At 50.5% G+C, this 23761-nt stretch overlaps 1 protein-coding gene across 3 annotated transcripts in view; it reads right to left on the bottom strand.

Moving 5' to 3' along the window:
* FGF1 (fibroblast growth factor 1) overlaps nt 1–22519 on the bottom strand; it is a 103918-nt gene extending 81399 nt beyond the window's left edge. For 2 of the 3 annotated variants that reach the window (XR_007134639.1, XM_047778924.1), the window contains exons 1-2: nt 22086–22519; nt 9133–9287 (exon numbers count right to left, since the gene is read on the bottom strand). The gene's annotated coding sequence lies outside the window, so the exon portion shown is untranslated. The remainder of the gene's footprint in view (nt 1–9132; nt 9288–22085) is intronic. The other variant, XM_047778925.1, reaches the window with a different exon arrangement.
* Between the last annotated feature and the right edge of the window lie 1242 nt (nt 22520–23761).

A 23761-nucleotide genomic window follows, 5' to 3' on the forward strand; every position in this document is an offset into this window, starting at 1 on the left:
GGGGGCCGCCAGCATCCCCTCCCCCAGACTGTGGCCTGGACCCTTTCCCGTAATCCATCTCCCTGTGCTGCTCCAGAAGCCAAGTGATTGCTCATGGTCACCTAGTGCAAGGGAATATTTATGGACCTCTAGAACACTGATCACCACTGGCTTTTTCCATAACCTCTGCTACGGGATAATCAGGACGGCCACAGAGGAAGGGGAAGGAAATGAGCAAGTATGGAGAGAGACAGCTGGAGCTCTCCACACCCCCCTAATAACCTCTGCAACCCCCCCCCTAGAGAGCAGCTTTTGCAGAGAAGGAAACCAAAGCACAGAGAAGACCAGACCCTTACCCACGGTCACTCAGGAGGGCTGGGCGGGGCCTCGGACAGCCCGAGTGCAGGAGGACTGTGAGGTTCACAGCCTCCAGCAGCCCATCCCATGCATCCTGTGGTCCAATGATTTCAACGCAGAGCCCAGGGGCAGGGGATGCTGAACAAAACCAGGAACCACATGCCCCCACCCCCAGGGGTGGGAATCCTAAAGCCTTTTGGGGAATTGCGCAAAAGGAGCCTTGCTGAAATCGAGGCTTCCTTGTTTGTGGCAAACGCCTACAGCTTAAAACTGCTGAACGGGGAGCATGTGTCTGCTCCATGCTTGACCTCTTTAAGGGGGCTGTTGCTTTCTTGGCTAGGTCCAGGTTCCGGACATGTGGCTTTTAAGAGCCGAAAGAGCACAGGGTGATAATTGTCCCTTGGCACAAAGGAGATGTGACAGGGGAACAGCAGGGCAGCAGGTGACCTTCTCAGTGATCATTTTCAAAGTTCACGTACATTCTTAGGAAGGCTTCCAAGGAACCTTCACCAGACTGCAAAGCTTGCCAGTGGCAATAATAATTAATATTTTATTGGACAAACACTGTGTGTTATGCATTATATGCTAAAACATTTTTGTCTCACGGAAGTCTTAAATCAGCCTTGCGAGTGAGCAGCAATGGAGGCTGATAACAACACACTGCCGTCGTGCCGACTTCACTCTATGGACTCACGTGGTCCCATCAATCCCCCTAGGATACAAAAGCTCTTGTTTTCCCTCTTTTACCAAGTCAAGAGGTTACGGAGCTTGGCCAGGGCCATGCAGCTGTTGCGTGTCAGAGCCAGAATTCAAACCCAAGCAGTCCGGCCCTGGCCATTACACTCCTTATCATCAGGGCCCCCAGATGGTCACTCTGGCGTAGCGACATGGTGATGAGAGAGATGAGGCCGAGTTGGAGCTGACAGGAGAATTCGTGGTCTTGTGTGTCAGCTCTGTTTCCAAGGAACCTAGAACTCAGCCTCTCGAACCCACGGTGGAGACATCCTAAGATCGGCCTGAGAGAAAGGCAAGTTCTGTGCAGCCAACTGAGTGGGGATTTTATCCTTGGGAAGAAACCACTCTGAAGAATCCTATAGCCGCCCTGCTTCTCTGCCACCTGAGATATCCCCAGTAGCACTTCGAACACAAGAAACCAAAGGAGGCCTAAGGAGGAACATCCTTCTGCTCTAACTTAAGTGCCACCCTAGCACTAAAGGCCGAGACGCCTGGGCCGAGCCAGCCTAGGACGCTGAACCAGGGCCATGCGCTCCCAGGGCTGCAACTTGCTGTGTAGACCACTTGCTGGAGTGTTTGTCCTCAGCGTCCCTCCAGGCGCCATTTCTCAACTCTGATGAAGATTCAGAGGAAGGACCAGCACAGCCTCATTTTCTCGCAGCTCTTTGAGACCCAGAGGCTTGGGTGCCTTGATTCATGGATGCTGGCCACTGCTTCTACTCCCACTGGGCCGGTAGCCGAGGCAGGGATGTGCAGCTGTGTGGCCCCCTTGTGAGCGGGGCCAGAACATGCTGGGTCAGCATCTTCCTTCTGGGGGCCTGACTTGTTTGCCTTTGATGCCCATCAGCCAGAGGAAGCTATTCATCTCTGATTGTGAACAGTACGGCTAGGCTGGTTTTTTCCAGGCTCCCAAAGTTAGTTCTCTGAAGAGATGAGACTGCAAGGGCTAAGCCAGAGCAGCGGACACAGATCCTGGGTTCCTTGGGACTGTGAGGGGCCTGCCCACCGGAGTCAGCATCAAACCCTTGATGTGAACTTATCTTTCCTGCTTGCAGATGTAGTGCATCCCATTCTAGAGCTTAAGGAGCGACAGAGGCTGGGAAGTCCCACTGCTGTCCTTGATCTTGGCTTTCCTACTTCCAGGATTGAAGGAGTCACTCATTCATTCATTGGACCAGCATTTATTGAGCACCTACTATGTGGCAAGGCTCTGTCCTAGGCTCTAGGGATACGGCAGGGAGCCAGACAGATGAGGTCCTGGCCTCCTGGGGCTTACATGTAGGAGGGAGGATGAGTCATAGAAAACTTGAAAAAAAAATTGACAAGCTGACTCTAGACTGGGGCAACATGAAGGAAACAGAAGTAGGATTGGGTGTAACAGCAGAGAAAGCCTCTTTAAGGAGCTGATGAGATGCGAGGCCTTAAGGATAAAGAGGTCTGCTATGTGAAGAACTGCAGGGAAAGTACTTCAGGCAGATGGAAGAGTAGTTGCAAAGTCCCAGAGGCAAGAAAGGACATGGAACAGCAGAGGAACAGAAAAGAGGCCAGTGAGGTGAGAATCAGTGGGGGATGTGAGAGGAGTGGGGAGGGCTTGCTCCCCGGGAAGCATCCTGGTGGCTCTCCCCTTCCTGAAAGTCACCTCTCTTCTCCCAAGTGTGCTGCACTTGCCCAAGAGCTCATCCTTGTTTAGCAAAATCTCGTCCCTCTTCTGGAAGGACAAAGAAGGGAATTCTTTTGGGGGCAGGCAGGGCATATGGTAAAGGCATGGCGTTCAGTGTGACATCAGGAGTCCCTCATGGATGACACCAACAACAGCTGACACCAATGAGTTTCCCAGTGATATGTGTCTGGTAGCAGAGGCACCTGACAGGACTGCAGCCCCCATGCTGGACTTCCTGCAGCAGTGGGCTTGACTTGCTGCTTTTTGCATGAAATCAGGAATAAGGCAAAATTTGGCTTCATGTCCTTTATACCCCCTCTTTCACACTCTCTGTCCCCTTTCAGACCCCTCTCTACCCCCTGGTGCCTCGGGGGGTTCTGCCCCCACCTCTTTCCCCTGCCCATCTTGAATCCCAGCCATTCTCCACAGCTGTGCTGAATCATTAGTGTCCTGACCGCACACCTGCCCCTGTAGCTTCAGGCAGAGTTCAGCAGGCAAAGGAGAAGCTGTATTTACACAGCCTCTCTGTGTCCTTCAAATGACACCCAAGTGGTCACAACCCCACTTTGAGCCCGACCTGGCTGCCTAGCTGATGAACAAACTGAGAGCTGTCCCTCTTCAGGCCCTTTCCAGTGGGGCCATGACCAGCACCTGGAACACTCCTGATGAGGGAGGCCATGGCTAGAACACCATTTGGGAAGTGGCCTGGAACGTTCCTCCCTTCTGGCGATGCAGCCAAGGTTTGGGAGCTTGGGGAGCCTGCTGTCTGGCTCCAGGGCTGACCCACGCCGTAGCCTCTGTGTCCTTTGTTGGAATCAGAGTTTGCCCTAGAGAGAATTGCCTCCTTCTCTGGCTTTCCGTAGCTCTTAGCATAGGACCTAAACCCTCACCTTGGCCACCATGGCCTAGCCCCCACCTGCCACTGCAACCCCATCTTTCCCCACCTTCCAGCCATTCCAGCCTCCCCTCCGCTCCTGGTGAAGCCAGTCTCTCACCCTGTGACCTTTGCCCCGGCTCTTCCCCCTCCTGAAACATTCATCCCTACCCAGTTGACCACCGCCCAGCCTGCAGATCTCAGCCTCAGCCTCACCCCCTCACCAAAGCCTTTCAAAGCCCCCAACTGTGTCCAGTACTCTGCATTATGTGTTGGGGGACCACCCAGGGGAATGCCCATGGGACGGATGTTGGTGACCCCACCTGGCCGCTAACTTTGGTGAAGGGAGGGGCTGTCAGTTCCAGGCCCCGTCACATGCTCCCTGGCACATAGGAGGGGCCCTGCGAATGAGCTGCCATGACCTGAACTGCTCAGAAACGGCCTCCAGTGCCCACCCCAGCCCCTTCCTTCTCGTTCTCCTCCTTTTTTCTCTGCTTTCCCTTCACTGCTTCCTCCTTTTTTTTTTTTTTTTTTTAAGGGCTGCACCCACAGTATATGGAAGTTCCCAGGCTAGGGGTCAAATCAGAGCTGCAGCTGCAGGCCTATACCACAGCAATAGCAATGTGGGATCCAAGCCGCATCTGTGACCTGCACTGGATCCTTAACCCACTGAGCAAAGCCAGGGATCGAACCTGCATCCTCATGTATACTCGTCGGCTTCGTTACTGCTAAGCCGCGATGGGAACTCCCCCTCCTTCCTCTTCATCCCTTTTTTTCTCTTTATCTTTTCTATTCATTCCTTCTTCCTTCCTGGGCCTTGGGCCCACCTGCAGCTGCCAAGAACACATTTAAGCCACCAGAAAAGCACTCAGAGTTAAAGAAAAATTGCCACCGCTTGGCAGAATGTGTTGGCCTTGAGCTCGATCACTGCAGACCCAGGGCCTACAGGGGGAACCTGGGTCCTTCTGCAGTTGTTTTCTGAGGCTGCGAGGGAAGGATCTGGTCCAGGCCTCCCTCCGTGACCTGTAGATGGACATTTTTTCACTGCATCTCATCACGGCGTCTGCCCTCTCTGTGTGTCCCTGTGTCTCAGTTTCCCCTTTCGAAGAGGACGCCAGTCATACTGATTGGGATGGACCCTAATGACCTCACTTAAACTGGATGACCTCTGCGAAGGAGTTCCCACTGTGGTGCAACAGGATGGGCAGCATCTCTGGAGCCAGCACGGAGGTTTGATGTCCAGCCAGGCACAGTGGGTTAAAGGATACGACGTCACTGTAGCTGCAGCGAAGGTCACAACTGCGGCTCAGATCTGATCCCTGGCCTGGGAACTCCATATGCCAAGGGGCGGCCAAAAAAGAAAAAAGAAAAGGGAAATAAAAAGAAAGAACTTGATGAAGACACTGTCTCCAAATCAGGTCAGGTTCTGAAATACAGGGGCTGGGACTTGCACATATGAACTTGAGGCGGGGAACCAGTTCAACCCATGACATGTGTCTTCCACCCACCCAGCGCCCCCACCCGTTTTGACTTACTGAAGGAGATAAAAATAGGGAACCACAAGGACACATCATCTCCCGCAGAGATTGTTTGGGAGTCGGCAAAAGGGAGGTGGACCAGATGGGATCATGAAGACGAGAAAGACACCCAAGAGCAAGAAAGGGGGGCTGAACGGATGAAGAGCTAAGACTTTGTTCAGAGACTCACCCAGAGGTCCGTGACTGTGCTCTGGTGACCTGCAGGGCCTGGGGTCCCATCCCAGACCAGCCACTCAGGGGCAGTGGGGCCTTGCCTCTCCCTTGTAAAGTGTGATAACAACCATCACTAACTCACGGGCGGTTGGAAGGCCTTAGCACTGTGCCCAGCACCTGGTGACCCCGCGCACATTGGGGGGCTGTCGTTATGATGCGCGTTGGAGGTCCAGCCCAAGGAAAATGGTCGTTCAGGAAGGAAGCCATGATGCAGAAGAGGCGAGTAGCCCTGATTCAAGCCACATGACCCCGATCTCCTCAACAGCAGTGAAGACAGGGAGATGGCACACCCTCAGCCCTGGGCTGCTTCGACGGCAGCCTATGGACCAAGGGCATCAGAACCGGCTGGGCATCACCCAGGAAATGCAGAATCCTGGGCCTCTCGTTAGCCCAGCCACATCGCGACTTGGGTCAGTAGGTTCTAGGTCCCTGACGTATTAAACAAGCTCCTCTGTGATTTTCATGCCATTAAAGTTTGAAAACCCCCAGGGCCAGACCACAGAAATGAGTCTCGGCCGTCAGCAACCCGCACATCCGCCCAGCCCTGGCGCGCCCCTCACCCCGTTCCCATTATCAGGATTCCTTGGATGAAGCCACAGAGGTGGGCTTGAGCAACGATGCATAGAACAAATCTCTGTGTCATGTTTTAAATATTCTGTGTAGAGGGATTGCATGGGCAAATCAAGCCTTTTATGTCACTGGGACTCTACCGCACCCAGAGGCTAAGATCTGGACGGCCCACTCCTCTTCTCTCCACAGCTGGAGAAAAGGGCTTAGCACTGTGTCACCTAGCCTCGACCTCGGACTTAGCCCAAGATGACCTCTGACCCCAGGCTGGAGCAGTGTCTGGAGCCCTGGCCCAGCATCCTTGCCTTGCCCTGCCTCTGTTTTTAGGCACCATTTTCTCTTCTCGGGCATGTCCACTGCCTGTGGCAGGAAAGCTTGAGGCTGACATCGTGCCCCAGGGCCTCCGTTCATATCTTGTTCCCAAACACCCAGCCCCAGAGGTCATTGGTCCTCAAGGCTGAGATTCTGTCCTCAGGCCAATCTAGGGTCCTGCCATCTCTTGACAGAATTTCCAAATCCTGGCCCACTTTCTAGGACTTCAACTACCACCTGTTGCTGAATTCCATCTGTCATTCCACCTGCCTCTCAGGACACTTCCCGTGACCCTGCCCCCCCACCCCCCGCCCGTCATCAACAGCACAATGGTTAGACACACAGCAGTATAAATGTGGCTTGGGTACTTGGTCGCTGTGTGTCTACAGGCATGTGGCCCAGCCCACCGAGCTCCGTTCCTGCAGCTATGACAGCCCTTCTTCACAGGGTTGTCCTGAGGATCCAGCGAGATTACACACACAAAGTCAAGACTCAGATGAGGGTGACATTGTACTCACTCCAACCCAGGTGCTGTGCTAAAAGCATCACTCATTTCATCCCATCAGTAACAAGGTTGGTACTTCATTGGCCCATTTTACAGATGAGGAGGCTGAGGCAAAGGTCATAGGACTAGTCGGGGTCAGAGTCCAAATTTCAACCCTAGACTCTACCTGGCTGCAGAATCTGTGCACTTCGCCCCATATTCTGCTGGCTCCCTTACATAGTGACATTTAGGAGTCAAAAGAATCACTGTTCCCTCCCTCCCTCTTCTCCTGCTATGGACCACTGGTCCAGATGTTTGTTGTTGTTTCTGTACCTTGAACTCCTTTACAGCATGGCTGAGTTGACCTTCTAGTCAGCCCAGGTTCATTCTCTGTTAGCTGCCTACCCAGGTAGATTTCCACCTTTCTCTATGGTTGGGTGGGCTGGACCCAGTCCCATCTTGGGATGGGACACCCTGTTGGAATTTGATGAACTTGACAAGTGAATCCTTTCTGAAGGAAAAACAGTCATTCACCTGCAGTTTACGTGGCATGGCTCAGTGTAAGATTTACCTAAAACAGAGCGCGACTATGGCACCAATAACTGCGGATTCTTTTTCCAGGAGCTTAAGTCAGGGAATATACTGCATGGGCCAAGCCACGCCTGTCTGATGAGGTGGAAGGGGTGTGGGCCCCCCTCCCTGCCGCCGCACGCCTAGAAGCTGGCACAGTGGGATTGGCAGCTCCACACCCCTTACTAGTTTATTCAGGGTCCCTCGAATGCTCATCAGCAGAGTGTGTGAGCACGTCGCTCCCGGTCCTGGCATCAGACATGCCTTCGCCAGGTACAGATGGAGCCTGTGGCTGTCCGTTCACTGTTACCATGGAAATGGCGTCATCAGAGTTGGTGCTACCTGCCTATAAAATCAAACCACTTCATGGACTGGATGCCACTTCCTTAAGTCCTTTATGGAAGCTGGCAAGCCATGTATGTCTATGTGCTCACCAGATCTGGGAGAGATTTTACAGGATACCCAGCGTTTTCTCTCTTAACTTTTTGTGTATTAAGTTCGCTTTTGATTAAATACTGCTTTTGCAAATCCATTTCCTCACACAGAAAAGGCAGGATCCCCCGAAGGCCCTCTGCCTGAGTTCGCCCGCTACCCTCAGCAGCAGATCCGGTGACTTTGTCTTCAGATACCCAATCTCAAAAGGGGAATTTCCTCAGAAACCCTCAGTGACCAACACAAAGAAAACAAAGGAAGTTTGCAACAGTGAATCACGGTCTCCACCAAAATGCATGCTCATCCATCCAGACAGCCCAGGGAGCAGTTGGCCAGCGCTTCGCAAGACACCACTCTGCAAAGCTGCTTTCTTCCCAACCCTTTGCCACCAGTCGGCTGGCTCACCCTCTCTCAGAGCCCCGTTCCCCCGCTGCCTGGATGCTTGAGTCCGCCCACTGGGGTTCGTGGAGATGAATCATAAACAATCGCATCCCTATAGTGAATGAAAGGGAAAGGGCTAGTCACCAGAGTGGGGAATGGGGGTGGATTCACACAGCCTGAGGGAGCACAGGGCACTTACATCTGCTGAGCCACAGAGCAAGCTCTTGGACCTGAGCACTGAGATACGTGGTCCTTCTTGGGTCTCTGAAAAATGAGTCCTTGATTAAATGCCTGAAATTCCCACCCCAGCATCTAGAGGTCTGACTTTTTCAGGCACTCCGTCTAGAAGCCTTGCATACTTTGGCATGCAGTCATAACGTGGGTGTGGCTGGCATCCGTGCCCAAGAGTGTGCCCGTTGGCTAGCCATTCCCATCCCTTCCCTCCTGTCTGGAGGAACACTGAAATGAGGATGCGATTTTCAAAGAAAGAAGCTAAGAAGGTGACCTGCGGGGCATTGGAATACCAGCCTCTCCAACACACTCAAATAATCCTATATTTCAGCCCAAATTTACATCCAAAGGTTGATCAGATCTGAGGTGCCCACCCAGTGGACAGAATTTCTAGGTGGCTGAATTTCCAGGCCACCTAAGCGATTAAGTGTGAGAAGCAGGATACACCCAGCCAGATTCATCAAGGCCCCAGTGTTTGGCTTCCTCGGAACCACAAAGGCTGCCTCTGGCGCTTTAGTGAATAAGAGCCTTCCGCCCCCTCCTCCTGGCCCAACAGTGGGGGGCGGGGGGGGGGTGAAGAGAAAGGGGACAGCGTGGTGTGTGATTATTCTTACAGGCTTTGCACCCCAGGTGCTATTTTTACATGTCCGTGCCGCCAGCCGGCCTTTTATTTTCTAAGCAGCCTCATACTTGCCCTCGGACACAAACACACACACACATTCTCTCTCTTTCTCTCTCTCCACCTCGGCTCTGGATATAACCAGCTCTTTGCTCCCCAGGACGGAAACCTGATTCTTACCTGAAGAGCATGCAGGCTGAGAGCTGCGCCTCTCCGCGGCCGAGGGCAAAGCGAATCCACTCGGTCTCGTCTGCTCTGTGCTGTCACTGTCACCGCGAGCCAGCTGCTTCCCCGGCAGCCTCACGCCGGCTCTGAACCTCCCGGTGACGGCGGCTCTGTGTGGGGAGAGGGGACGGGCTGTGGCATGTACATCAGGTTGCTGGTCCGCCTCCAGACACCGCGCCACAGAGCCGGCTACCAGTCCCGCTGGGCTGCGTGGGAAGGCGGGGGCGGCCTCCAGGTCTCTCTCTGGCCTTGTTGATGGGCAGAGGGGACCTGCCTTTGGGCAGCTGCCCGCACCGACCCTGCCCACAGGGATGCACACGGAGCTCTAAGGGCCCCCAACCCTGGACAGCCCACAGCGGGCCCAGGGACGCAGAGCTGCTGGCCAGCAGGCAGGGAGGCAGAGACAGCAGACAGTGGTAGCAGCTCTCCTGGGTGTTATTTTAAAGTGGTTTGTCTTGGGGCAAATGGCTGAGCCGAATGGACTACTAGCCCGTCTGAGCGGATTCCTGTTTGTTTTGAGGCCTCAGTTGGCAGGGAAACAGCAGGTTGCGGCTCAGAGACACACTTCCCTGGAATCAGAAGGCTGAAAGGGAATCCTTTTCTGTCCTGGCCTCTGGCATCGCTGCACGGGGTGTAGACATTGGTGCCAGGCCGTGTGTCTGTCTGTCTGTCTATATGTGCTGATCCCATTTTGCAAAGCCCCTTAAGGCAAGGGCCAGCCATCCTGCTTGAGGTGGGGAGAGGGCTGCCCAGAGGAGATTTCTGTCCTTCCTCCCTGGGGGTCAAGCCTGTCCCCGTTGAGCTGTAGGGGAATCATCAGGTGAGTCCAGCTCTGATGAAGGGCGGGGAGGCATTTCTTCCATGGACCGTGGGCATCTTTGTGCCCGTGGTCAGGATGACGGAGGAGGCGGGGAAGCGGCCTGTGTGCTTAAGTCTCTGGCTGGAAAGTGAGGAATGAAGCTGGATGAGAAGGATACAGTTGAGAAGGTGTCTTTGAGGAGAGCAAATGGAAACATGATTAATACTTTCCTGTAATTGACAAAGAGTCCTACCCACTTCGGCAGGCATTTGAGCCTGGGAGCTCTGCGTGTGTTTGTGTGTGTGTCTGTCTGTCTGCACACAAGCCTGCCCACCTGGTGATTCAGGTAGGAGGTACAGGTTGACCTGTTGGAACTAGAAATATGCTGGCTGGTCTCTCCCTCCTCTGGGAAGGTGGGGTGGAAACCTGTTCTCCAGACTCATCAGGGAGCAGTCAGGGAGGCTTCATGGACCTCTGAAGGGATAAGAAGCTCAGCTCCTGAGAGAACTAGAGGCACACATGTTACACGGATCTGATAATGGAGAAGAGCTACTCTCCTAAAAGGGGCTTAAAAGATACAGAGTTGCTGTCTCCAAACTAATTAAATGGGAACCCCCATGGACTGCCCCTTCCACCTATTCAAAGGTACTGAGAACGTTGCTTTCAAGCAGTGGCGATCTTGCATATCTGCACAATTCCAAGGACCTTCAGAATCTTGGAAAGAGGAAAACATGAGGGACCGTCATCTTGTCAGTTTTGGAGAATTGCTTTGCTCTATTCGGTGGGTGGGTGGAGGGTGCAAGCTCTTTTTAGCTACGAGGCCCAGTCAAGTTTAAAGTTAGGGAACACCCTAAAAACCCTGAAGACAGAGACATGGCTCAGCATCTCACCTGGGCTGCACCCCCGGTTACTAAGCCCTCACTGGGTCTGAAACCTGTCTCCCGCCTCCTGTTGGCACCCTTGAGCCAGCCTGCACTGCTGTTGACCATTCCTGGGCAGCTCGGGTCCTCAGGACCCGACTCCCTCCCTCCCGAAGGAGATTCTTGAGGTTCTCTAGTCGCATGTCCCCTGCTAGCTGACACAATTATGCTGACAATCACATGTGCCCGAGAGTGTGACTGCACCTGCAACTCCGGTCTTGCAAGTGGAAGTCATTATTTTAGTTTATTTCTTCATTACATCTAGTTGTAAAATGCTGTCATGAAAAAAAAAAAAGCTGAAAAACCACATAACTTTTGGGCAAATACAATCCCTAGTTACTGATAGAAACCAGTGTCTTTATTACATGTCAGGTGTTCGGCCTTGTTCCTGCCCAAAGACTGGCAAATGGTGATTCTCATTCCCTTAACGCATGTACCGTGATGTGATTCTCCTCAACACTGAATTTTTAAAATGTTTAACGTCCCTCAAGTTCCGTATTTATTTCAACTTTCATGTCAAGTATCTAGATTTATCTTTTTTTAAATTTATTTTATTGAAGTTAGTTGATTTACAATGTTGTGTTAATTTCCACCGTAAAGTGAAGTGATTCCGTTTTACCTACAGGGTTATTCTTTTTCACAGTCTTTTCCATTATGGTTTATTACAGGATATTGAATATAGTTCCCAGTGCTATTCAGGAGGACCTTGCTGTTTATCTTTTCTGTACGTTAACAATTTGCATCTGTTAATCCCAAGCGCCCAAGTCCATCGCTGCCCCTTGGCAACCAAAATCTGTTCTCTGTTTCATAGATAAGTTCATTTGTGTCACATTTAGATTCCATGTAAGCGATATCTTATGGTATTTGTCTTTCTCTTTCTGACTTACCTCATTTAGTATGAGAGTCTCTAGGTCCATCCATGTTGCTGCAAATGGCATTATTCCATTCTTTTTTATTGCTGAGTAGTATTCCAGTGTGTGTGTGTGTGTGTGTGTGTGTGTGTGTGTACACCATATCTAGATATATCTCTTTTTTTTTGTATTTTGTCTTTTTAGGGCCGCACCTGTGGCATATGGACGTTCCCAGGATAGGGGTCTAATCAGAGCTGTAGCTGCTGGCCTGCACCACAGCCACAGCAATGCAGGATGCAAGCCATGTCTGCAACCTATACCACAGCTCACAGCAACACCGGATACTTAACCCACTGAGCGAGGCCAGGGATCAAACACACAACCTCATGGTTCCTAGTCGGATTTGTTAACCACTGCGCCATGACGGGAACTCCTAGATATATCTTTTAAATAGTATACGTTCAGATGCTTAGAGCATGAGACACGATAATGTTAATACTTTCCAGCCCCCCCCCCCATTATTTGGCATGGGAAAGGACAGGAGGTTACCTAGATTAGAGTCGAAACTTGATGAGATACCACCTCACCGGTCAGAATGGCCATAATTAACAAGTCAAAAAATAGCAAATGCTGGCAAGAGTGTGGAGAAAAGGGACCCCTCCTTCACTGTTGGTAGGAGTGTAAATTGGTACAACCACTGTGGAAAACAGTATGGACGTACCTCAGAAAACTAAATATAGAACTACTATATTGTCCAGCAATCCCATTCCTGGGCATATATCTGGACAAAACTTTCATTGAAAAAGATACATGCACCCGTATGTTTGTTGCAGCTCTATTCACAGTAGCCAAGACATGGAAACAACCTAAATGTCCAACGACGGATGAATGGATTAAGATGTGATACACATACACAATGGAATATTAGTCAGCTATAAAAAAGACAAACTAATGCCATTTGCAGCAACATGGATGGAACTAGAGATTCTCACACTAAGTGATGCAACCCAGAAAGAAAAAGTCAAATACCACACTATATCACTTATTCGTGGAATCTAAAATATCAAACAGATGATCCTATCTAAAAAAAATAGAAACAGATCATGGCCAAGGAGAGCAGACTCGGGGTTCCTTGGGGGAAGGGGGAGGGACTGGGATGGATAGGCATTCGCTGGGGGGTGGGGGGGGGAGGATACAAACTGTAATATTTAAAATGGATGAGCAATGGGGTCCTACTGTACAGCACAGGGAAATGTGTGTGATTGGGTCACTTTGCTGTACAACAGAACTTGAAAGTTGTAAATCAACTGTACTTTAATAAAGAAATTTTTTTAAAAAAAAGAGTTAAAAAATCTGGCCTCAGAATAAGCCCTGCAGTTCTGGGCTAGGAACTAGTCCCTGAAAATAACAGGTGTCGAAGTTGGTTACTGAGCCTTCCCAAGATGCCAGATCCTATACAGACTGTGTAACAGAAACCGTGTCTTCCCTCAGAGCTCTTAGACCAATTTTAAAGCTGTTTCTGCAGGGATGAAAGCCTTATATCCATGCTCACTAGCGCTGCAGAGGATGGGTCTGAGAAGGAAAGAAAAAAATTTGAAGGGTCAACAAAAATCCTAGTGGAAGCCTGGTAGGTTTATCCGCAGAGGTGTGGCCTTGGCCAGAATCAGCCATGTCTAGAATGTTGTGGCTGGTGTGGAGGTGAGAATTTTCCTTCCACATGCTGAGAGACTGATTCACTGCTAAGCACGTTGGTGGCCACTCTTACAGAAAGCGCCTCGAAACCTCTTTGAAGAGCATTAGAACGACGAGAAAGGTAGAATGTGGCATTTCTATGGTTTTTCTTATTCTGTGCCCAGGGTCTCCGCACATCAGACATAAAACTTTTTAACTGCACCTGCATGAAAGAAGACTCTGAGCCTGATATATTCCGCAAGATCTCAAATGTCCCCAGAAAATAAATTCCCTTTCTCTCCAGACATAACGCATAAGCCCTGGCTTCTTGTCCTTGTCTCTCAAGGCTGCCATTCAATATTGGCTTTAAAATTTCCCCTTCATTCATCCTGTTTACACAAAAGATACAGTTATGGGAAATGCATCCCAGACACACTGCATTTTCTTTCTAATCTCATTTGACCTTGTTTGGACTCAACAAATCCTAATCAGCTGACAGGAGGAATCGGACGCTGCCCGCCAGTCTCCGCCCCCACCACCCCAGCAAAGTATTTCCTTCTGTTTATGCCCAATCATGCAGTTTAATGAAGGGCATGCTGGCCTCATGGTGAACTGGCTGCCAAGATGACACAGGGGAGCGATTTGACAAACAGGGCACAGGGAGACGCAGCAGACATTCACAGGAAATTGTTTTAGTTGCCCAAGGAGACCTGACACAAACATCCCCAGAGCTACAGGACAGAAACAACGTCCAGAAGTTCTCCACTGAGAAGGCGCCTCACTCTGCTCCCCCTCTAACCCAGGGCAGGAACCGGCCCCAATTTGTCAGCCTGGCTCTCAGTGACCTCGGGGGAGGACGCTTGGAAAGGGGGCAGACCCACAAGAAGCAGCCTTCCTCATTCTGATACTGCTCACCCATGGCCTGTTCTGTTTTCCTCTATCTCACGTCTTCCATTTTTCAAGTGTTTTATCTTTTTTTTCTTTTTTTTTTTATGGCTGCACCTGCAGCACAGGGAAGTTCCCGGGCCAGGGGTTGAATCGGAGCTGTGGCTGCGACCTGCACCGCAACCACAGCAACACCAGATCCTTGACCCACTGAGAGAGTCCTGGGATCGAACCTGTATCCTCACAGAGACAACATTGGGTCCTTAACCCACTGAGCCACAACAGGAACTCCTAAAGTATTTTACCTTTCAATGAAAGCAATGCTCTGTGCATGTGATTAAAATGCCCAGTGTGCAGGAAGGTATAAAATGACCTGCCTCACTAACCCCCTTCTTCCCATAAATACTTTTTTTCTAGAAACTTTCATGGGAGAAAGGAATGTCTTTTTATACCTAAATGTGTATATGATTAAAAGCAATTTGCTAGGCACCACGTCCTGCATTGTCTGTTTTTCACTTAGTAATAGATCTTTGCACACTGGTCCATCCAAGCACCCATAGTCCTTGTCTGGCTTCTTGCAGTGTCCTCCTAGCTGACTTTCCTGTTTCTGCATGGACCCACTACCATTCATTCCAGAGGGAGCCTGCCGAAAGGTAAATCAGATCCTGTTTGGATTTGATCAAAACCACCCGTGCCTTTCTCTGGCACTAAGCTTGCAGCCACCACCCGCCTCCTCAGTTCCATCCCCAGTGCCTTCCTCCTACTCACTGTGCTCCAGCCCCACTGCTCCTCGTACAGGCCAAGCGTGGTCCTGCCTCAGGGCCTTTGCACCGACTGATCCCTCTGTCTGAAGTACACACATTTTCTGTCCCCTGGTTCTTTGCATAGCTGGCTCTTGTTATCGTTCTGGTCTCATTTCAGACCCTCCTCCCTGACCACCTAAATCCCCCCTCCTAGATCTTTCTCTTATTCATAGATCTTACTGTTACATGAGAATGATTGTGTTCAGCTATTTGTTTATTTGTTGTCTGTCTCCTCCGACCACACACACTGAGATGTAACGTCCATGAGGAGAACAGGGATTTTGCTGGTCTCTGCACCATCATATTCCCAGTACCTGGACCAAAGTTTCTCAAACTTTAAAGGACCCCAGAACCACCTGGTTTCTTATGAAAACACAGACGGCAGGACCCCGACCTCCAGAGTTTCTAACTCAGGAGGTCTTGAGTGGGCCTGGGAACGCGTGTGTCTAACAAGTACCTGGATGGTGCTGATCTATGCTGGTCTACGGACAGACTTTGAGAGCCGCCCGTCTAGACAGTGCCTGGCACGCAGTGGGTATTGCTTATACGTTTGTTATATGAATACAGGAGTCTGCGCAAAAGGATCTGCTGCCTTCTTTGGAATAGCAGTTTTATTTTAATCTTACCATTTATTTATATTTGTTGGACTGTAGACTGCCTCCCATTCTTTGTGACAAGTCCTGTCAGCTAAAATGATGGATCGGCTTCATTGATTTGTCAGAGGCGATTAGGAACCTTGAGTGTTATCGGCCCACGGGAGCCAGTGAGAGGCACTGCTTGTTCTCTGCCTCAGTGAAACATCAGACCCAAAGGTGATGGGACCCACCCTTGACATGTGACAGAGAACGTTCCCCAAGGGTAATCACTCAGCATCTCCCCCCCCCCCCCCCGCCCCAATCATTGTTTCACAGCTGTCCTCGGCTCGGATTAGGCTCTGGTGCGTTAGAATGGAACTCATGAATTCTCCTTGGATCCAGGTTATGAATGTAGAGGCCTAATGGTTTTTTTGAAAGTCACACAACCTCAGAGAACTGATGAGTCTATTCTCCAAAAGTATATATAGGAGTTCCTGTTGTGGCTCAGTGGTTCACGAGTCTGACTAGGAACCATGAAATTGCGGGTTCGATCCCTGGACTTACTCAGTGGGTTAAGGATCCGGCGTTGCCGTTAGCTGTGGTGTAGGTTGCAGACGTGGCTCAGATCCCCCATTGCTGTGGCTCTGGCGTAGGCCAGCAGCTACAGCTCCTATTAGACCCCTAGCCTGGGAACCTCCATATGCTGTGGGAGTGGCCCTAGAAAAGACAAAAAGACAAAAAAAAAAAGTAAATGTACACACACACACTTTTCCATATTGAATTTCAGGAAGTTACAAGCTGCCCCCCGTCCATTTTAACCTCAGATTTAAAACTCCCATTCTCATCACTGGCAAACTGTTTGGCAAAACAAACCAAAAACAACCTGAATCCCCAGCTTGTTATTTAAATTCATGCTGAATCAGAGCCTTAAATGTAATAAGACAAACCACTGAGGGAAACATTAGAGAAAAACATTAGAAGAAATCAATAGGTAATAAGATTTGGAATGCTTGTCTGAAGCAGGATTTGAAACCCAGAAACAAAAAAAATGGAATAGCGAGACTGATTCCCTAAGATTTAAAATGATCTTTATAATAAAGAGAGGGAAGGATCGTCCTTATTTAGACTCTGGAGGAAAATCTATGGATCCCATCTTTCCCACCTCTATTCTTTCTACTTGAATTGTCAGGGTGGCCTGTGGCCAAGCTTGGTGGGATGAGACATAAGCTTATCAGAGCACATGGGGTAAAACCACATCCTTCAGCAGAGCCCTGTCGCTGGGTTCATTATTTCCCATTAGCCATGGTTTGGGGGTTTTTTGAGCAACTTTATTGAGATATAATTTACATACCAGGCAGTTCACCCATTTAAAGTGTGCAATTACGTGTTTTTAGTATATTCACAAAGTTGTGCAACCATCACCCCTATCTAATTTAAAACTTAATTATCATCCTCAAAAGAAACCCCATTTGGAGTTCCCGTCGTGGCTCACAGTTAGCCAACCTGAGTAGCATCTGTGAGGACACGGGTTCGATCCCTGGCCTCGCTCAGTGGGTTAAGGATCCGGCGTTGCCATGAGCTGTGGTGTAGGTTGCAGACACGGCTTGGATCCAGCGTGGCTGTGGCTATGGCTTGTGGCCCGTGGCTACAGCTCCAATTGGACCCCTAGCCTGGAAATTGCCATATGCTGTGGGTGTGGCCCTAAAAAGACAAAGGAAAAAGAAAGAAAGGAACCCCATTCACGTTAGCTCTCATTCCTCATTCCCCTTCCCTGCAGGCCGAGACAATGGCTAGTCTACTTTCTGTCTCTGTAGATTTGCTGGTTCTGGCCACTTCCTATAAATGGGATCATACAGTGTGGGTTGCTTTTCCTTCAAAAGCGTAACACCTTTGAAGTTCGTCCGCATTGGAGGGTGTATCAGAACATCATTCCTTTTCCTTGCTGAGCAATAATCCAGTTGATGCCACATTTTACTCATTCATCGATGAACGGACCTCAGCCTTGCTTCCTCAATTTGGCTCGTCATGGATAACAGTGCTGTGAACATTTGTGTTATGTACAGGTTTTTGTGTGAGCATACATTTTTCAGTTCTCTTGGGTCCAATGGCACTTTTTCTTTTAAAGATTTACACCAAGCATTTTACTTAGCCTACGCAATCCTTGGGGTTTCAGTTGTGTTCTATCACGACCTCATGAGGAAGCCAGTAGGCTGGGATCTGCAAGATCTGAAAGCTCCTCTGCCCTAAGTCTGGGCCTTTTCAGGCTTCTGTGTTGCCTGGGATGTGACTCCGTGTCACTGTGCCTCAGTTGTGAGGACCCTGGAGCTCTGACTCTTCTCAGGGATATTGTGAGGATTCGGGACATAAACCCCATGGGATCTGCTCCTGAGATCTTAACCCAGAGGAGTAGGTTCATGTGCATCAGAGAAACAAGATACCCTCAGATCAGGGGCTCCCCAGGTGACAGATACCCTCAGACCAAGGTGTCCCGCAGGTAATAGCATCAACCAAGAGAACAGTGGCTGGATGTGGAGGCACAGACTGTATAAAACATGCCATTTGCTTAAGATGTGAATTTCCTTTGAGATCTGATTTGGTTGCTTTCCAAATCCTGCAAGCTGCCCTCTGAGGGGGGTCCCTGCCTGGTCACCTGTTCAGGGGCCATGCCTAGAGATGGACAGCTGGGTGGGCAAAGCTTAAATTCTCAAGCCCACCCTCCAGCTAATGTTTCCCCCAAGACCACTCTAATTAGAGCCATCATTTAATCAAAAAAACACCTCGCTCTCTGCAGAGCCCCAGAGGTACCTCCTTTTGGGAAATCCCCATGTCCCTGACCTTCTTTCTGGCTCTGGAGTAAGGGTGTGACCCCTGACCCCAGGCTACAGTCTAATAACGACTCCCCCTCCCCCATAGAGGCACTGAGAGCCAGGGTGGCAGAAGAGGGGCTGAAAATACTGAACTCCTCAAGCTCTCTGACCTGTGCCCCTTGCTCTTTAAAATCAGGCAGCGGAATAGACAAAACCTGAATATTTTCTGGCTATGGGCAAAATATTTACGGAAATTTTCATACTTTGTGCCATTCACCCAATTTTTTTAACTTTAGGTGTTAGAGTTGAGGAGCAATTGATTATCTTTGCTGCCTTTCTATTGTGTGGTTCACGTCTCTTAGCAGCAAATCAGAAACACATGATAGGAATGTATGGTCAACTTACTGGAGATATTTTATAAAATGTGCTTTTAAAGATGATTGATTTGAAACACACTTGATATATTACAATTAGGTGGGAGTTTTACTTATTTTTAAATGCTATTTCTTCCTCTCTGTGTGTATGTATATGTAGGAAATTAGAACTCATATTTATTAAACCTAAAAAAGAACCACCAGGGAGTTCCCGTCGTGGTGCAGTGGTTAATTAATCCGACTAGGAACCATGAGGTTGCGGTTGTTCGATCCCTGGCCTTGCACAATGGGTTAAGGATCTGGCATTGCCTTGAGCTGAGGTGTAGGTCGAAGAGGCGGCTCAGATCCCAAGTGGCTGTGGCTGTGGCGTAAGTTGGCCGCTGTAGCTTCGATTAGACCCCTAGCCTGGGAACCTCCATATGCCACGTGAGGCCCTAAAAAGAAAAAAAAAAAAAAAAAAAAGAGAACCACCAAAAAGTTAAAAAATAAAATAAAATCAGGCTGTAGAAAGAGCCATTGCTGGAGTTCCCAACGTGGCACAGTGGTTAATGAATCTGACTAGGAACCATGAGGTTGTGGGTTTGATCCCTGGCCTTGCTCAGTGGGCTGATGATCCAGCGTGGCCGTGAGCTGTGGTGTAGGTTGCAGACCCGGCTCGGATCTGGTGTTGCTGTGCCTGTGGCATAGGCTGGCGGCTACAGCTCCAATTAGACCCCTAGCCTGGGAACTTCCATATGCCACAGGAGTGGCCCTAGAAAAGACAAAAAAAAAAGAAAGAAAAAAGAAAGAGCCATTGCTAAATGCATAATTGAGGGATTTAATAGGAAGGGCAATGGAAGGCATGCCTGAGTTCCTGTCCCCAGGCCACCACTTACTAGCTGTGTGATCTAGGACAGGTGACTAAGCTCTCTGAGGCTCAGTGTCCCCATCTGTTAAATGGGATAATAGCATTATTTACCTCCCAGCATACATTCGGAGCTCCATTAATGCTTGTCTTTCATGGTTATTCTTTCTTTTCTTTTTTTTTTTTTTTTTTTTGCTTTTTAGGGTGAGAGTCATGGCCTATGGAGGCTCCCAGGCTAGGGGTCAGATTGCAGCTGTAGCCACCAGCCTACACCATAGCCACAGCCACACCAGATCCAAGCTGCGTCCGTGACCTACACCACAGCTCACAGCACCGCCAGATCCTTAACCCACTGAGCGAGGCCAGGGATCAAACCTGCGTCCTCATGGATCCTGGTTGGATTTGTTACCACTGAGCCCCAAGGGGAACTCCCTGTCATGGTTATTATGTCACTTATAAAATCAGAATTCAGGATCTCACATACTCCAGCCATCCTCTCTAAGCTATTTAGGGAGGCTGATTTTTTTTTTAAGTCGTTGGGAACCCCTGAGATGTATCAGATGCCACAGGGAGGGCTGGGGATGGAACTTCATTGTCCCCAGAAATGTAAAATTCAGGTTGGGAGGGCAACAAGGCATCAGAGGGAACTGTGGTGCTGGGGGCAGGGCTGTCCGGGTCCAGGAGGGGAGAGGGCAGGCGAGACTGGAGGGGCCAGAGGAGGCCGGCCCATAAAGGCTGGAGGGGTCACATCATAGAGCAGAGGGAGACAGCGGCCGGCAGGGGCGGGAGGGAAAGGGGACACCCATGGGAGCACGGGCGGGTGGGGGGCCCAGTGGGTGTAGGCATGGGGAGCAGTCTGGGGACTGAGCCAGAGACAAACCTTCTGGTGTCTTTCCCACTCTCAGGGTCCCTAGGAAAGACAGGCCATGGGGTCTGCCAGGCACCCGTTCAGTAGACAGTCACATGCCCTATGAGACTTTCTGTCACCAAGACATTTTTGTGGACGGAAAGAGGGAGGAAGGAGGAGGGGTTGTGTTGGAGGAGTTTTGGCTCTTCATCCAGACAGCCCCCCAAAAAGCAGCAGAAAATGGTAACCAGGGACCTCGGCAGTCCTGCAGCCAGCCCCCTCGATTGTCTTTGGGGACCCCCGCCCGTCATCACTCTCAGGCCATGTGCTTTGGGGTGGAGATGACCAGACCCCATGGCAGGGCTGGATGCAGTACCCACTCTGGCTCTGTGAAACGTGACCCTGAGAGTCTAGCTAGAACTGCAGGGAAGGGGGGCACCGTTCTTGAAGGGGGGCTGTGCCCCCAGGGTGCAGCCTGGAGCTGCTGGCCACCACCCTGCCCCCAGGATAGGTGAGCCCCCCGGGGAACAGAACAACGCAGGGACACAGAGCCAACAAATGCAGAGAGACAGATTCAGGGTGCCATTGCCTGGGCACCTGGACCCCACCTTCCCAAACCCCTGGCCTTGCCAGTTGCCTAAGTCTCTTCAAACTGGATTTCAGTCCATTGTCCCTAAAAGAATCTTGACATAGTCAAGGAGGTGCCTTGTTCCTGCCAACATTGTATTGGTTTGCCCTCAGCGTAGATATCTGTGGTCCCTAGTGAGGGGCGGTGCGTGTCTAGGAATAACAGTGCATGTGCCCAAGTGATGGAGACTTTAGCCCGTATCCCAGAAGCAGTGCAGGCACCTGTCCCAGGCTTGGGAGGCAGAGACTTGAGAAGGAAGAAACCACGGCTCCACAAAATTTCTCCCTTCTTCTTTGTCCCTTGGCTCTGCTTTCAGAGCAGTTCTTCCCAAACCCTTGATGGTATTCCTTCTTATTCACAACCAAAGAAATGAATTCTTGGATCTGTTAAGAATATTTTGCAGGGTTCCAAGACATCAGGAAGAGATAGGGTAAGAGGCGGGGGAGAAAGCTCTGCAGACCACATTTGCATTTTCTCCTTTTTGCCCAAAGACAAGGGTTCAGCTGGCATCCTTTTGTTTATTTCCTATTTGAGGCAGAGCTTTTCAAAGCTAGACATTAACGTGACTGTAATGGAATCTGTCTAATGGTTCTTCGGAGAAATGTCTTCTTGGATCTCAGCAAAGATAATTCACTTGGTAGGAACCCCTTCCTGCTTCCCTGCTAAGAATTAGACTCACCCAGTTCGTTCTGGAAGCAGGCTGCCCTCCGAGTGAGAGAGGAGAGTGCAGGAATGTTTTACCCCAGCATCCATCACATAGACTCACCCCCGCCACGGACTCAGATCAGGGAGGAGAAGAGGGAGAAGGGGCGTGTGGAGAGCATGCATGCTGAGCATAAGCCTGAAGCCAGGCAGAACGCCGCCCATCGCAATCTGAGCCCCCTGGAGAAACAGGCGCACTCACCTTGGAGCTTTGGCTCTGGGGCGCTTTCTTTCTGGGGCGACGGCAGCTGCGACAGCCTACAGGATCCACACTATGCTAGCGGGCCCGCTGCAGGCCAGCTGGGCTGCGGCAGGAGGAAGGGATTTCCCATCCTCCATCAGCAGGGAGTGTCTTTCACCAAAGGAGGCGATGCCCTTTTTCCCTGGAGTGCCGGCGGTTGGGTCTGCGGTCCTCTCTCTCCCGCTCCCTCACTGCTGTGACTGGGGCTCAAGGGGGCCCCAGAGAAGGGGCTGCGTGCAGACGGCAGCCCACGCCCGCCCTGATCCAGGTCGTTGGTTCCCCAGCCTTGGGGAGCCCCGAGAGGGAGGCAGGGGAGTGTATGGTGAGGCCACGCTCCCGGGGCCCTGACCAGGGTGGCTGGGGCACCCACAGAAAGTCCAAGGGCAAGTCCTTGTGCATTTATTTCTCCCCCCTCTCATGTGATTTTATTTTTGGACCAAACACAGAAGCTATTTGGGGGCTGGACAGATGCCAGGTGAAAGGACAGATGTCCCATCCAAGCTGTCTCCGAGCCACTTTTGGAACCGGCCCGGTTACCTTTCCCTGTGCAAGGCGGAAGGGCAGCCAGAGGGTCTTTCTCCCCGGGTCACTTTTAATATATCCGAGCAGCTAGTTCAGATTCCTAACTTTATTTCCACCAGCTCATCCCCACCCTTTGAGGATTCAGGAAGGATATGTGTAATGACAAAGTCACTGCTTTGTACTGCATTCCTACCGTCAACACACTTCCGGCTGCAGACATAAGAGCCCCTCTTAGCAACCTCGGGCCGGGGGTGTGAGCATGTGACGAGTCAGGCTTGAACCCTGAATCACAGAGATGCTGGCTGTTTCCCCTGGCTGTTTCTGCTTTTAACTCCTAAGCTTGTAAAACTTTAAATATTTAAGGAACCTGGATTTTCACCTCTGATCCTTCCTGTCCAGACCTGCCTGGGAAGTTGGGAAGCCCTCCTGCCTGACAAAATGCCACCTGCCCATCATCCTCTTTGCGCCATCAGCATGGTTGTTTCTAGAGCCCTGACAGCTCTGCCAGAGGGGCAGAGGCCAGGGAGGTGAGCTCGCAGAGTGGCAGCTTGCCGCCACTTTGCTCCCTGTCTCCCGAAGCTATAAATTATTGAGACTTCACTGTTGTTTTCATTTCTTTAAGAAGAAAAACAAAAACGTCCATGGTTGATTCATACGCATGACGTCACTCTTCAATTTCTTCCCCCAAACACAGTTTCTTGAAGGGGAAAAAGAATAAGGGTTTTCATCTGTGTCCAGTCCCAGGCCCTGATTCTTGGTACAGGATGGAGAGTCTCTGGCCTCCAGTCTCCATGAAGCCAGTTTCCTATGAATAATTCACTGTGCAAACACACACACCAGAGAAGACTGGGCTGGGCCGCCCAGGCTGGGCTCCCCACTGCCTCCAAGGGAAATTGCCCTTTCTGTCTACTGCCCTGGGGAGGAGCCAGGGAGATGGAGCCCAACAGCTTGTCCAACACTGCCCTCTGCTGGCCACTAGCATGATTCACCCCAGGATGGTGGTTTTCAAGACTTTCCAATGGGCACACGGAGGGTTATTTTTAGAGAACCACTTTCTAGGTTCCCCTTTTCTTTAGGTACTTTTTCATAAAACTGGCTTGCCTGAGAACATGCCT

The sequence above is a fragment of the Phacochoerus africanus genome, chromosome 4, assembly GCF_016906955.1.
Source record: "Phacochoerus africanus isolate WHEZ1 chromosome 4, ROS_Pafr_v1, whole genome shotgun sequence".
Taxonomy (NCBI): Eukaryota; Metazoa; Chordata; class Mammalia; order Artiodactyla; family Suidae; genus Phacochoerus; species Phacochoerus africanus.